General features: G+C 48.5%; 1 long non-coding RNA gene and 3 other non-coding genes across 4 annotated transcripts; all 4 read right to left on the bottom strand.

The window, feature by feature from the left end:
• Positions 1 to 7,127: 7,127 nt before the first annotated feature.
• Positions 7,128 to 11,988, bottom strand: LOC131908683 (uncharacterized). The gene is made up of 3 exons (XR_009378644.1): positions 11,036 to 11,988; positions 8,609 to 8,685; positions 7,128 to 7,414 (listed from the first exon to the last, which is right to left on the bottom strand). It is a non-coding gene; the product is annotated as an uncharacterized LOC131908683 (long non-coding RNA).
• LOC131910141 (small nucleolar RNA SNORA71) lies at positions 7,859 to 7,990 on the bottom strand. Its single transcript, XR_009379003.1, has one exon. It is a non-coding gene; the product is annotated as a small nucleolar RNA SNORA71 (small nucleolar RNA).
• Positions 9,897 to 10,027, bottom strand: LOC131910145 (small nucleolar RNA SNORA71). The gene has a single exon (XR_009379007.1). It is a non-coding gene; the product is annotated as a small nucleolar RNA SNORA71 (small nucleolar RNA).
• Positions 11,624 to 11,755, bottom strand: LOC131910143 (small nucleolar RNA SNORA71). The gene has a single exon (XR_009379005.1). It is a non-coding gene; the product is annotated as a small nucleolar RNA SNORA71 (small nucleolar RNA).
• Positions 11,989 to 14,153: the final 2,165 nt, after the last annotated feature.

Genomic DNA, 14,153 nt, shown 5'->3' on the forward strand with positions numbered 1-14,153 from the left:
AAATTAGGCAAGATGACAAGCTAATTTTCCCCTCAAAGATGAAAAATAAACGGTGTTCTAATGCCACTCTGGATCCTGTCACACTCAAGTAGTAACAGTTTCTCTTTCATGGAGGCCTTAGTAGGTGCCAGGCAGCTGCTAATTGCCTTTTCAGGTCTGCGTCCTTGAATTCTCGTCCTTGAATTCTCGGCGGACCATGAAGGAGGTGCTGATGTTGCCCTTCATTTGCAGGTGAGAAAACCTTTAGTCCAGCGGGGAGATGCCCAGGGTCACCTTGCTGATGAAGGATGGGACTGGGATGGTCTCTTTGAATCCAGAGGAATAAAAAGTAAAAGAGGTAGGAACACAGAAGGTCCACTCCATCAGGTGACAGGGCTCTCAGTGCTAAAAGGATGGGGTCCTTGCCCATGGCTGTCTGTGGATCTGCAGTCTCCTCACAACATGCTCAGGCTGTCGCGATTTGTGGCATGCTCTGCTCTCTGTCTCCTCCATAAGGCCTTCCCCTACATCCTCTTCTGGGACAGGCCATCTTTTCCCCAAGCCCCCTACTGAGGAGGTGCCTCTCTCCTCTACAGTTCACAGCACAACACCCGTCCTCTCACAGGAACCATCCTGCTTTCTGTCTCTTGCTACAATTCTTTTAGCAAAGGCAGAAGAGCAACTCCATAGCAGGCCCCAGCCCTGGACCCGAAAGCTTAGATTCCAAACCTGGAGTCTTCTGCTGCTGTCTGTGACCGTGAGTGCACCTCAGAAACAAAACCACTATTACAACTCAATTCATTACACAGAGCCAGGGAGAGTCACTACACTGTCTGGCAAGTGGCAGTACTCAAGCCTTAGCTACTGTTCTCGTGCCTCTAACGATGTCTATTTTACATCTTTTTCCAGATAAATTGGTTATGAGCTTATGTCCAAGTTATGCCACAGAACCAAGTCGACAGCTTCCTTTTGGGAGAGTTCTCGGAAAAAAAAAAAAAAAAAAAGAATGGTTGAATAACCCTTATTAAACTGAATACAAGACAAAGGGCTTCTGAAATCACTGGGTGTTTGAGTAGTTGATTTCCCTAAAGAGGTTCTAATCCTGTTAAAGTTTACAGAAAATTGCTTAAGCACTCACCAGGAATAGTAAATGGCCTCTTACAGGAGGCTGCGAGTTGTGTCAGAAGAGAGAATTCCATCCTAGACCCAAATGGGGTCTCTCTCTTCTTAATCACAATGAGCACCGCTGACATTTCTCTAGCTTTCATTCTGGCCTGGGCTATAACTGTGTGACCAGCCCAGCTTGAAGCATGTCGCAATGTGTTTGCTATTGTCTCCCCCACATCCTACTTCCACTTAGAATGCTCAGTATAGCGTGAGGCTATGCAGGGTGGCTACAAAGTGCTGTGGGATAGGCAAGTGGAAGAAGTAGCCATCGTGTCCTATGCACAATGTAGACCCACACACCTCGTACCGTGACAGAAATAAATGGGTTTCAGAGGGTCAAGTTCACTCACTCTCCCCCAGTGTGGTGGGTCAGTTGTGTGCTGTTTGGGTAGATGGAACCTGGTTAGGCTGTCTGCCCGATACCATAGGATGAGGTATTTGTCAACTAGATAACAAAACACAGAGGGCCAAAGGCTTGTTACCAAGCATGGATTCTTTTCCTCTGACAAGACAGGGAAGGACTGGATCCAAGTTGCTTATCAGTGTTTCCTGAGAGATTTGTGGACATTTTGCCATGGTACAAACAGATGGAGTAGGCAGCTGGATGCATGCTCTTCTGAAAGGAGCAGGCCCGCCTGTCCATTGTGAAGGCTACTCCAGGGTAGGCAGAGAGCCATCTCCTGGCTAGCTTGGAATGAGGTCAAAGTGTGGTCCCCGAGCGGCCACAAGAACTTATTAGAAAGGAACTCTTAGGGCTAGAAATACAGCTAGGTGATTAAGAACACTTGCTGCTCTTCCAGAGGACCCAGGTTTGGATCCCAGCACCCACATCAGGTGCTCACAACCACCTGTGACTCCATCTCCAGGGGATTTAACACTGTCCTCTAGCCTCTGCAGGCACGTGCACTAATGTGCACCTAGATACACACATACACATAATCAAAAATGAAATAAATCCTTGGAAGGAAGAACTCTTGTCCATACCCCACACCTCCCGATTCAGAACTGGCTGGAGCGCCATGATCTTGCTTTAACAGGCCTTCCAGGGTTTGATGCAAACCCAAGTTTGCGCCCGGTGGCTTAAACTGTAATACCCCTTTTCTTCTTTCAATTCCTACCGTGCTCTCGGCCTCCTGTCTTCTCACACCCTTGCTCCCCCACAAAACAGTAATACCCCTGAGACTCAGTCTAACTGCTCCAAGTTCGTGAGAAGGCTTCTGCCTGGCAGACCTTGATCTGTTTCCTTTGCCTGGCACATTCTTCCTCTAGACAGCTAAGTAGATAGAACCATGTTTACCTCAAGTGTCTTGAATGTCACCTGATCAGCGGTGGCTTGCTTTAGTGCCTGATGTGAAGAAGTGTGCCCCCTCCTGCCTGTCTTCCTCTCCATGTTTCAATTCTTCCTTGCACTTACAGCTGTGTGACCTGTTACTGATCACCAAGACAGAAGACTGTTGGTCTCTGGCCCATCTTGTTTTCTTTCTGCTGAACCCCTGTGAGCTGCTCTGTCTCTCTGAGCAGGAAGACATCTTGATGCTCTCCTATACCAGGACTCCACATGCAAAGTGGAAGCAGAGGTAGGAACCAGCCAGAGCAGGTCCTTACTGCCCAGGACCCCAAGGAGGCTTGGAACAAAACGGCACTGGAAAAGAACAGCTTTGAGAAGAGCTACCACACTGGCTACCCAAGGAAACCGTGACTTCCAGAGTCTGGAGAACTAGGGAAGCCCCTGCATGACACACAGATTCTTTTGGTAAGTCTTTGTCAAGTGCCATTCACCATGGCCAGTGCCAGATCCTAAGCAGAAGGCAGATCTGGTACTATGGCCTCTTTTAGCCAGCTCTCCTGCAGACCTTTGGCTCCTCAGCTCCTGCTGAAAATGTTGCAGGTCTTCTCTTGCTCTGGACCAAATAGTGTCACTACCTCCCCAATTCGTATGTTCAATCCTAACCTCCAATGGGACCGAGTTTGGGGATAGGAGGATTAGGGAGGTAAGGAAGGTTCTATGAGGCCAACTGGTAGAATAGGTGTCCTTACTACAAAGGCCCCAGGGAAGCCATTCTCTCTCCCCATCGTGTGAGGATATAGCAAGGAGGTGACCTTTTGCATGCCATGTAGAAAACACCCACAAACACCGAACCAGCTGGCACCTTGACCCTGGACTTGATCTCCAAAACTGTGAGAGAATAACTCCACCAACCTAAGCCACCCAGCCTGTGGCATTTGCTATTGCATCTCTGACTGACTGATACAGCGACCTCTGCCCCACACCAGTGTCCTGTTGTCCTGGCTATTCTTCAGGTTGAGGTGGTGGACAGTGTAAGAGGCGGCTTCTTACAAATGTTAAGTGACAAGCAGAGTCTGTGATTTCCTTCTTCAGAGTTCCAGCCACAGACCTGCACCCTCCAAGCCAGAGTCCAGACAAGGGAAATGGAGCCTTCATGCTCTCTGCTCTCCTGCTAGGAAACTCTGCTTAGCTTCCTGACACACAGTTCTCTGTTCTCCTCCTTCCTCAGTCCTTCAAGGTCAGGAAAGTGATATGCTTCTCTCTTGCGGCCATAATTATATCCACATTCTTCCTGGTCCCAGCTAAGCCTTCATAGTGGACAAGAGCTTCTCCCCCACATATCTGGAACATTCCATGGGACAGGTCATCCGGGTCTGTTCCTCAGTATTAAGGAGCAGTAAACAGGCCTAAAGAAGCCCGTCTTGCTATTTCTTGTTGCATGTCCTGTTTGAAAGTCAAAAATGAACATTATGGTCTCCTTTGGCATTCAGATCTCCTTCTGGCCAAAAAAAAATAAAATAAAAAAAAAGCCTAAGACATACTAGAATAAAGATTACGTACTAGGAAAAGCAAAATAGAAAAGCACACTAAAACATATGTAACTGTATAATACAGAAATGTGTATATTATATACATGTATAGAATACCTCTCCATTTTATAGATCTATATACGTAAGCAGATATATACCCACTCTCAGCACACATATGGTATTATGTTTTTCGTACTTCTCTGACTCTGGCTTCGTTTGTCTAACATTACACCCCATCCTTCCATATTTGTCCCGAGAACTCCTGTCTTGTCTCCACCTCTATAACCCAAGTCGCGATGCCTCTCACACAACGGCCAAAGGCTATTCCGTAGTTACCCAAACAGAAATGAAGACCTCTGAAAAACAATCTGCTAGTGGCAAGATGTCTGCTTCCACTGGGCACTGCTGCTCCTGGAACGCAAGGATTGATGAAGTCTTATTCTTCATAATTAATTCAGAAACCTTTCCTATGTATGTTTTTAACTTTTTACTGTTCATGAGATAAAATATCCATTCTAAAATGTTATCTTCCCTTTGCATAGTAAGTCCAGTACGGGAATGGGTAGAAGGTAAAATTACTGAAATACATTCAGCTGTGAGATCTAATTTATGTATACAGGCATTCTGTATTTTGTTCTTTTTGTCAACTGTCAGGAATGGCTCCAGTTGAGACTGTAGTACCTTATACCAATGTTGAAATCATACAATTATGGGTAAGTAATAATGGCTGCAAAGCCCCTTCAGGAAAACAATCACTGTTTTCCACAAGGATTCTTCAAGGTCAAAGTACTTCTAAAAAACAGCTGTTCATTCTAGTATCTACCCCACATACAGTGACTCTCCTAAATACCCACAACATAATATAAAAATTACAATGTTGGTTACATTCTATTTTTTAAGTGAATGATTACAATGAATACAAGTAAAAAACATGTTTTCCATAGCCCTTAAATGATTAAACATTTTACGTATTACAGGTGAAAAACAAATTATCCCCAGAACCCACATACAGTTAAACATTTATCTTTTAGACTCCTCATCGTTCAGGAGCCTTTCAGCCATAACCACTTACATAGGCAATAGCTTTTATCATTGCCAGAAAAACAGGTTACTAGTTTCACTTTCCATATTTTAGGGTCCTATCCAATTATCTTAACTAACCATCCAATTCTGTTTGCTAGTTACATGAAGTCAATTACTGAAACTTGTGAAGACATTTCCCAGTATCAAAAAGAACTTGAGCTAACCCCTGGGACTCAGGTGTTTTCCTTAATCATGACCCTAAACCACACTCTATACGGCTCCTCAAGAGAACTCCCAAGTCCTAGCTGTGGCACTTCCTTGGTACTATTCTCTATCGTCTGCACCCCAGCTTTATCAGGGGCAGGGGCAACACTACATCCTACCTTTACCTGTATTAATTTTCCCACTAAACTAACCTCTATCATAATCCCTTACTATATTTATTAAAAACTCTTTTTTTTTTTTTTTTTTTGTTTTGTTTTTTCTTTTTTTTTTTTTTTTTTTTTTAAAGATTTATTTATTGATTAGATATACAGAAGAGGGCGCCAGATCTCATTACAGATGGTTGTGAGCCACCATGTGGGTGCTGGGAATTGAACTCAGGACCTCTGGATGAGCAGTCAGTGCTCTTAACCTCTGAGCCATCTCTCCAGCTATTAAAAACTCTTAATCATGAAAATTCTATCTAAACTAACACTATTATTGTATAAAATCATTGCTTCAGTTAAACAGTACAGCTCAAGAGGAAATCATCTTCATAATAATCCATAGGTATGAACGCCCAGTAGAACGGATAGTTCCATGAGATAACCACACTACATTAAAGGCAGTGGGGCTTCTCCCACACCCATTCGCACTATGCCAGATACCAGAGACAAATGGCAGCGGCAAACATGTAAAGGCACAGCAGTAGTAAGAGACAATCTGGAGCCGAAGCCCTTAGGGGACTTGCCTATTCGAGATTCACCCATCAGTGTCCTGCATTCTGGTGGGCAGAACCTCTCAATTGCCACAAGCTGCTCCTCTGACATGGCCACCCACACCCACGAAGACTGAATAACAAAATTACTCTCTAAAATAAGAATATTTACCTTTTGTGTTCCCACAACCCCTGGAGCATCTTAACTGCCCACACCTACAGACTTGTAACAGGCTGAGACTTATAAACCCTCTTCACGGCGAGCCTGGACAGATCCCTCATTAGTTAAGAGTGAGTACTGCTCTTGCAGAGGACCCAAGTTCAGTTCCTAGCATTCATGACACAGACCACCTACAACGCCAGTCTAGGACATCATATGCCCTCTTCTAGTCTCTGTGAGGAACTGCATTCACAGGCAGACCTCCATCCATAGACATAATTTAAAGGCTAAAATCAGTATTTAGAAATTCTCTTCAAATAAGAAAAATGTATAACTTTTTAAATTTACTATTTGTTTGCATGTTTGTGTTCTGGGAATCAAACTCAGCAAGCACGATCATCCAGTAAGCCATCCCACAGGTCCCTAACTTCTTAAACAGTAAAGACCTAGTCACAACCTATCAGCAATTACACCCTTCCATTTTTTGCCATTGTTGTTCTTTTGGCCCTGTTGGTACCCAATGGTTATCAAAAGGGCTTCTCCTCCTCCATCCCACCTGGCATCTCACCCAGTGGGAGCACTTTGGTACCTCAAGGGCCTCCAAGCAAGCATACCCCAGTTCCCATGGCAACTACCCCCACCTTTCTACAGTAATTGATGTCAGGATGCCATGCATTTTACATCCCAGTCCGTTTGCCCATTCACCTCCCTAATATCAGCAATGAGGTCTTACTTCCTAGGAGGCCCCTCAACTAGTCTTAGAACTCTGGGACACCCTAGCCTTTACTGACACAGGACCAACCTCACGCCATAAAGTACCCTGACACAGGCACCTTCCCAAAGCCCTGACCTTGACTGTTCAGCAACCTCTCAACTCTCACAGGTCCTAAATGTACAAAGGCTACCAGCCCTACCTATCCACTTCCAACACCCCAAAGCCAAGCCTCATGAGAGCATTAAGAACAGGAAAGGGACAAGGAGTGACAGGGTCTGCCCTTCAGCCCTCCTTTTCCACACCCAGCCCTGTAAGCTCCTGGGTTGATGCAGATTTAAAAGGCAGGCTGAATTCATCTATCAGGTTTATTTATTGCACAGTTGGGGAGGTAGCAGGAAAGTTGGCAACAAGTTCAACAGAAAAGCTCTTGTCACTAGTCCTTCCAGGCACTAGCAGATGGATTGGAGACAGGACACAGTCCTCTGAGGTGTTGGTGTTAAGACCTTGTATGCTGGAGTCTCCCATGCCTGAGCCATAATAAAAAGATGTTTCATGATGCTCCGAATGGGCAGTCTCTAGTTTCACTTCAAGTGGTAGTCTTGCTGTCTACTCCCTGGCCCTCTGGTGTCCACACCTAGAGAATTAAAAGTAAAAAAAAAATGAGAACAATGCTTTGGATTGCTACCTACGTAACCACTGAGCCTCTCACTGTTAGCTAACTGGAGGCTGAAAGCAGGTCAGAGAGAGACAGACTCAGAGGGGACCAGTGTCCCTGCTGCCCAAGTTTACCCATTTCCTGACAGTGAACAGTACAGCCAGCCTTCTACCACACAGGCTTCTGGAGGATTCTCTTCTGCAGCCATGGAAGGCAGGACACACTGTTCCACAAGAGGATGTGACTGCGGCTCATGGGATACTTGCAAAACTGAGCCAGAATAAAACCCCTCAAGGTGGAGTCCTGCTCTCTACCTTTCTCTTCCATAAGCCTCTGGACACTGCCCAGCGCTGGTAGAGAGCACTCAGTGAGCCTGGTGCCAGCAGCCAGGGGACCAAGAGGCTACGAGAAGGACGGAAGATTTGTTCGAAAGCACCAGGGTTTGGCAAGGACAGATGTGGGTCCTCCAAACACGGGGAAAGGCTTTCGGCATCCTCTCCCTGCACTATCAATGACCAGGGCACAGGCAGCCCATGATCACTTTCGAATACAGGGGCAGAAGGGAAGCCACGATGGGCAGCTTAGGAAAGAGCCATGCTGGGATAAGTGGCCAGGAAACAGTGATCTTATTTACAGCCCCTAAATGAAGTAGCTTCCCAATTCCCCAAGCTTCTCAAGTGCAGCACTGCTAGGAACCCCCAGAGAGCCTGCTAAATACCGCTGACTCCAGGCATGACCTCTTACATGTCCAAGGTGAAGGGCAGTGCTTGCTTCAGAAACCACAATTTGAGAACCATTACTGTGATGGTCTCCTACTGGATAGACTGAGCGAAAGGACAAACTTGGGGGCACTTCTGAAGACTCACTTGGTCAGGAAGTCTAGGACGGCACTGCTTCCTAACAAGTACCCCACCACAGTTCAGAGAAAGTTGTCTGTACCCCCAATGAACTGAGAGGTACACGAGTTCCCAGGAGCTCCATACTCCAGAGTGGCTCTGTAAGTACCCACTTCACACTACAAAGATGTACAGAAAAAGTGAGGTGACAGGGGGAGGCATGTCCCTGCTGGCCTGAGCGGGGAAGCAGCAATAGGAAGCAGCCTCTGCTTTTCCTCATGGCTGAGGCATTTCCTGGACTACTGTTGCTCTCTAATGAAGCATCTGGAATTCATACCTGGCAAGGATCCTGTTCCAGCCACTTCTTGAAACACGAGGACCACTGACAGAGACAGCAAAGATCAGCTGACAATGCTACAGAGACAAGCCACCATCAGTACCTCATAGTCAACCAAGATGTTCAACAGGAACCAAGATACAACTAGTAGTTGGGGACGGGGGTGGGGGGGGCGGGCTACAAGGTGGCTGCAACAACTTCTTCCTGGAGCCTTTCTCCATGCTGGGTACTCAACTCAAGGCCTCACACTCAACACACCAGTGCTTTACCTCTGAGACACATTCTCAGCCTCCTACTTTCATACTTTACCTGCTAACTGTACCCATCCTCCACAGGTGAAGGCTGAGTCTTGGCTCAGGACTATGGGTTTATTTCTTCCCCTATATCGAATACATTGTAACTTCTGATAAAAAAAAAAAAAATGGTTTTCCCGCTTTTAGTTTTGGTAAGAAGCAGTTTGGACGTGTGTGGGAGTTTGAATGAGAATGACCCCACGGCTCATATAGTTGAATGAATATTCCTAGTTGGTAGAATTCTTTAGGAAAGATAAGGAGGTGTGGTGGCGAGGGAGGCTTTGAGGTTTCAAAAGCCCTTGCCATTCCCAGTCAGCTCTCTGCCTGGTGGTTGTGTCTCAAGATTCAAAATGTGTCTCAAGCAGCTCTTAGCTACTGCTCCAGCATAGCCATGCCTGTCTGCCTGCCTTCATGCTGGTCATGGACTCACCGACTCACCCTCTCAAACTCTAATTCCCCAATAAATTCTTCATGGGCACTAGGCACATACATGGTATAAATACATGTGCATTCACACATACACATAAACAAAAAGAATGTAAATTGTATTTTGGTCTGCAAACCATGCATTTTAAAGAAAGTTCCAAAGGGCTAGACAATTGGCAGAAGAAAAAATGGCTAAGAACTGTGGCTCACAAGTGATGCCAACACATACTGCAGGCCACACAAATGCAAGGGAGTGAGCTGCACACTGTACCAGGAAGCTCCCCTTCTCAACACACACCTAAGGACTCCTATTACATGTCCTATCCCACGTCTGCCACACACATAGCTCTGCTCACTCAACCTGTGTCCCTCCCATTATCTCCCCTCTGCCCCCGTGTGAGAACTTTAGGAACCTGTCTAGGCACAATGCCTTCAGTCGTGGCTCTTTGGAAATCTGTACTGGCCTATCACCTCACAAGTTTCTAGAAACAGGACACCAAGCTTCAAACACCTAGCCTTGACTTGTTTGTAGCTTCCAGAAAGCAATACACTGCTATACGGTTGCAGAGTGTAGGAAAGCTCCGGGCCTTTGAGGGGTCAGGACAGACCCCCCAAACCCAGAAACACATCTTCCAGCATCCTTTCCCTGCACTACCAATGACCAGAGCACAGGCAGCTGAGGTCACTTTCGGATGCAGGGGCAGAAAAAGACAAAAGGAGACCTAGGAAAGACACGAGACTTATGCCAGGGCCAGATGCAAGCCACAGTGAACACATGGGTCCTGTGCTAACATCAACCGCATAGACCCGCATCCATCTGCCCAGGAGAACAAGGGATACTGAACGGACACAACTACCAGAACTTGTTGGGGCTGAAGTCAGTCCTGTGAACTCATGTCCATAAAAATCTTGTGATGGCTTTGGTTTTCCAAGCCAGCAAATGGAGGTTCAAAAGAGGTGAGACTGCCTCTGGTGGGGCCTGGGGACTAGCTAGGGATCAGCTGGTCACTGGCTGGGGGTTCAAGGCAGACAGTATGTCTAGGCTGAGCCCCTGCTTTCTGCCAGTGAGGCTGGACTACTAGTCACACTGGGCAGTTGGTGCTTATGTGACCAGCACCAGAAAAATCACAGCTACCGAGATACAGCTTCCCAGGGGGAAGCAAGGCCCACATGTGGCCCGGGGATAAATGGGTTCTGCTCTCTGATGCTGAGGGAGGGTGCCTCAGGAAGCCAGGGCAGGTGCTCCACACTACCCTTAGCCCTTCCTTTTCCTCATCGCCAGCTAAGTACTTTTCCCGCACTGCTGACAAGTCACTGCTACCCAATGCAATGACAAAGAGCAAGGTCAGAGGGGAATGGTGGACTACACAGGCGTCTTCAATGCTCTTCTCTTCCCTTACAACTCACTAACAATGGAGAGGCTCTAAGCTCTCTTAGCAGGGCTCTGGAGTTGCCAGCTATGAACCAGGTTTTGGAAGGACCCACATCACTCCCCCCCATCCTCACCTCCCCTACGCAGCCACCAAAGCAGCAGAGATAACTGCACAACTCCAGGAGCTCCAGGCTGAATGAAGCTCCAGGCTGGACAGAGCCAGCTTTGGATTCTCTCACGCACTGACACCCTGAGCAGGCCTTTCTGAACACAGTGCTGAGTACCTGCCCGACCTGCTATGATCACCTGAGCAGCCACAACGGACTCACATCTTACCTGGGGGAGAGACTAGAGCTCTTTGGAGACAAGCCCGATGATGCTCTGCTGGGTGGGCTGCTCAAGAGCACACCAGGGCCACGGCATTCTGGCATATACTGTCCTCTAGTGGGCACGGACCTGGCAGGAAGGGTAGCATAGACATGTCAATTATTCGGTGTTGTCCACTTCTCGTTCTTGCCTGTTCCCACGGGGCGGAGAGAAAAACCCGTCCTGAGTGGCTACCCAAGGCAGTGATCTAAAGTAGACCACAAGGGAAGGATTCCTCAAGGAGGGAGAGGAGCAGATGTGCTTCCTCCTGAAGCTGTCTGTGCAGGCTGCTTACTCAGTTAACAGACAACAGTGCCTCACAGTGAGTACCTGCCCTCTGTCTTTCATGCGATCCAGTCAGAACCCCGACTCTCGACTGACAGAACACAGCAGCATGCATGCCAGGGGTCAAGCAAGGTAACACTTCCTTCCAAGTCTCAAGTGTCCTAGGAGGTGACAATGGGTGTGGAGGCTGAGAAAGCTTCTGAAGGAAAAGCTCACTGTCTGAGCTCCATGCCCTGCCAATGCAGAAGTGCCAGGATGACAGGCAGGACGTGGTGTGGGAAAGCACCAGGGTTTGGCAAGGACAGGTGTGCATCCTCCAAACACGGGGAAAGGCTTTCGGCATCCTCTCCCTGCACTATCAATGACCAGGGCACAGGCAGCCTGTGATCACTTTCGAATACAGGGGCACAGAGAGCAGGGGGGCATGTTGAGAGGGAAGGCCATGGCCACCAAGCTGGGAAATGGCTACACTGGAAAAGGACAGACAGACAGGCAGCAGCCAGATTTGCTATAGAGAGGAAAGGAGTCGCTTCTGACTGAGCAGTATGGCTCCTTAAGCAGAGCTCAGAAGGACCTGCAGCAGCCCCAGCACTTCTATCTTTTTTTCTTTTAGAGACAGGGTTTCTGTATAGCTTTAGAGCCTGTCTTGTAACTTGCTCTGTAGACCAGGCTGGCCTCGAACTCACAGAGATCCACCTGCCTCTGCCTCCCGAGTGCTGGAATTAAAGGCGGGCGCCACCACTGCCGCTTCCTATCACTTCTTATATAAACACAATCTGCCCAGCCAGGAGAGCTGAAGGTAAGAGAACTCTCATGTCATAGAGACAAGGGACCTGTAGCCCCCATTTTCAGATGAGGAAATCAAGGACCAGAGACAGTCCAGAAGCCAGCAGAGAGCAGTGACTGAGATATGGGTAGTGGATGACCCCCCCAAATCCTTCCTGCTGACAACCCCCCAAGTAAAGTGGGGACAGGGGGACTGAGGACACAGATGCTAAGTGGGTTCAGCAAGAAGCAGGCTTACTTCAAAGCCCCCAAGGAGGGGAAATGTGGACGTGATGAACTCAGCCTCTCTCACCTTCACACACTGCCAAATGCAACTGGGGAAACCGTAAATATCCTTGTGGGACAGAGCTCCAGATGCCAGGGGACAATCCTCACTCAGGAGCACCATGGTCTATCAGTCTGGCAGGATGGAGACACCTCTCATGGCCGCTGTGCACCCAAGCTGTTATTTCTGCAAACAACAAGTCCCATGAGCCACCTGAATAGCACCCAGTTACCCGGGAAGCACAGAGAGTACCAGACACAGAAGCTGCCAGTCAGCAAGCCACGTGGCATGGGCTCTCCTCTCCATTTCCTCTGAAAGGTAGAAGAGACTCCTCCCACTGTGCAACATTGACCTGAACTGTCCCCCAGAGTCTTGCCATTCTGTTGTCTGTCTGTGGCTTAATAACTGAATAAAAAACTTTAAAAAAGAAAGAAAAGGAAAGGACATGACTGCCCCTAGATATGGCGGAAGAGTTTATTATTGCTACGTGGGAGAGCATAGTCAGAGGCAGGGAGATCTGGGAGAGTCCAGAGTAGACATGACCAGACTGAGCTGGGCCATGTGGGGGGGTAGGGGGTGGGGGGTGGGGAACGGGACCAGGTCAGCAGCTAGGAGGCCAAAAGCTCCAAAAAGGGCAGGTAACCAAAATGTCTGGATAATACAAGGAAGAGCCTCTGGGGGAAGGGAAGTCCAGCCCCTGGACTGGAGAGTTCAGGGTAGAGGGTAGGGTATGCCAGCCACACCCTGTAACAGGAACCGAGGAATGCTGGAGGCCAGGTCTGCTTTGATGTGTTAAATAGGCACCACAGCTGTTTGTCCCAGGTTTGAAACTTAACATCAACCATCTGGTCTTTGGCCTCTCTGGCCCCCACCAGGCTTCTCTGTGCACAGTGGTTTTGCCAGGCCTTTCCCAAGAGCCATCTGAACCCCACAACACTCTGCTGGTGCCCACCTGAAGGCAATTTAGAGGCATCTGTGCTTCACGTTGCTCCAGAGTAGCAGCACTTACCCAGGCATCCTCTCCCTGGGCAGGGGACGCCCACCATGGAGTTGAAGAGAGCAGGGTCCCCAGCTGCTGCAGAAGGTGTAATCTGTCGATCCAAGGGGCTTCCATTGGTCTCCAGAAGGGCCGCACAGCCTACAGGCCTGGCAGGAAAGCACAAGCCAAGGGTTGCAGGGCAAGGCAGGGCACAGGGATCCAGACGCCGAGCCCTGGGTCCTGGGAGGGTCCTCAACTAAAACCCTGGTCCACAGGTTCGCCTTAGAAGGGTTCTAAAAGCATGGGACACAGGTCGTAAACAACGACTGACTTTGTAAGCGACAGACATGGCTCTGGTGCTTCAGACACCACAACTCAAAGATGGAGGGCTGGAACACGAGGGTTCGGCGCCCTCCTCCTCCAGATCCTGGTCCACTGTCCACTGACTGCTCGCCGGCCTCAGTTTCCCCGGTGGAGGGAACGGCGCTGCCCACGCACCCCGTTGCACTTACCTGAGCGCCCTGCACTGGGCAGAGAAGCAGACAGACCGAGAGCATGCAAGATGCCTGCAGATTTCGATGGATGGCACTAGCCAGACGAGAACCACATACAAGCGACAGGAACTTCTCCTCTTCATGATGGGCGCCGGCGGAAGTGCAGATACTGAAGCGTGCTGCAGCCTAGAGCGGCAATTCCGACTGGCGGGAACTCCAGCGCCCCTTGGAGGAGAGGAGGCCAACAACTGCTTGGACGCAATTTTTAATAGTGGCGCG

This window comes from Peromyscus eremicus, chromosome 4 (genome assembly GCF_949786415.1).
Source record: "Peromyscus eremicus chromosome 4, PerEre_H2_v1, whole genome shotgun sequence".
Taxonomy (NCBI): domain Eukaryota; kingdom Metazoa; phylum Chordata; class Mammalia; order Rodentia; family Cricetidae; genus Peromyscus; species Peromyscus eremicus.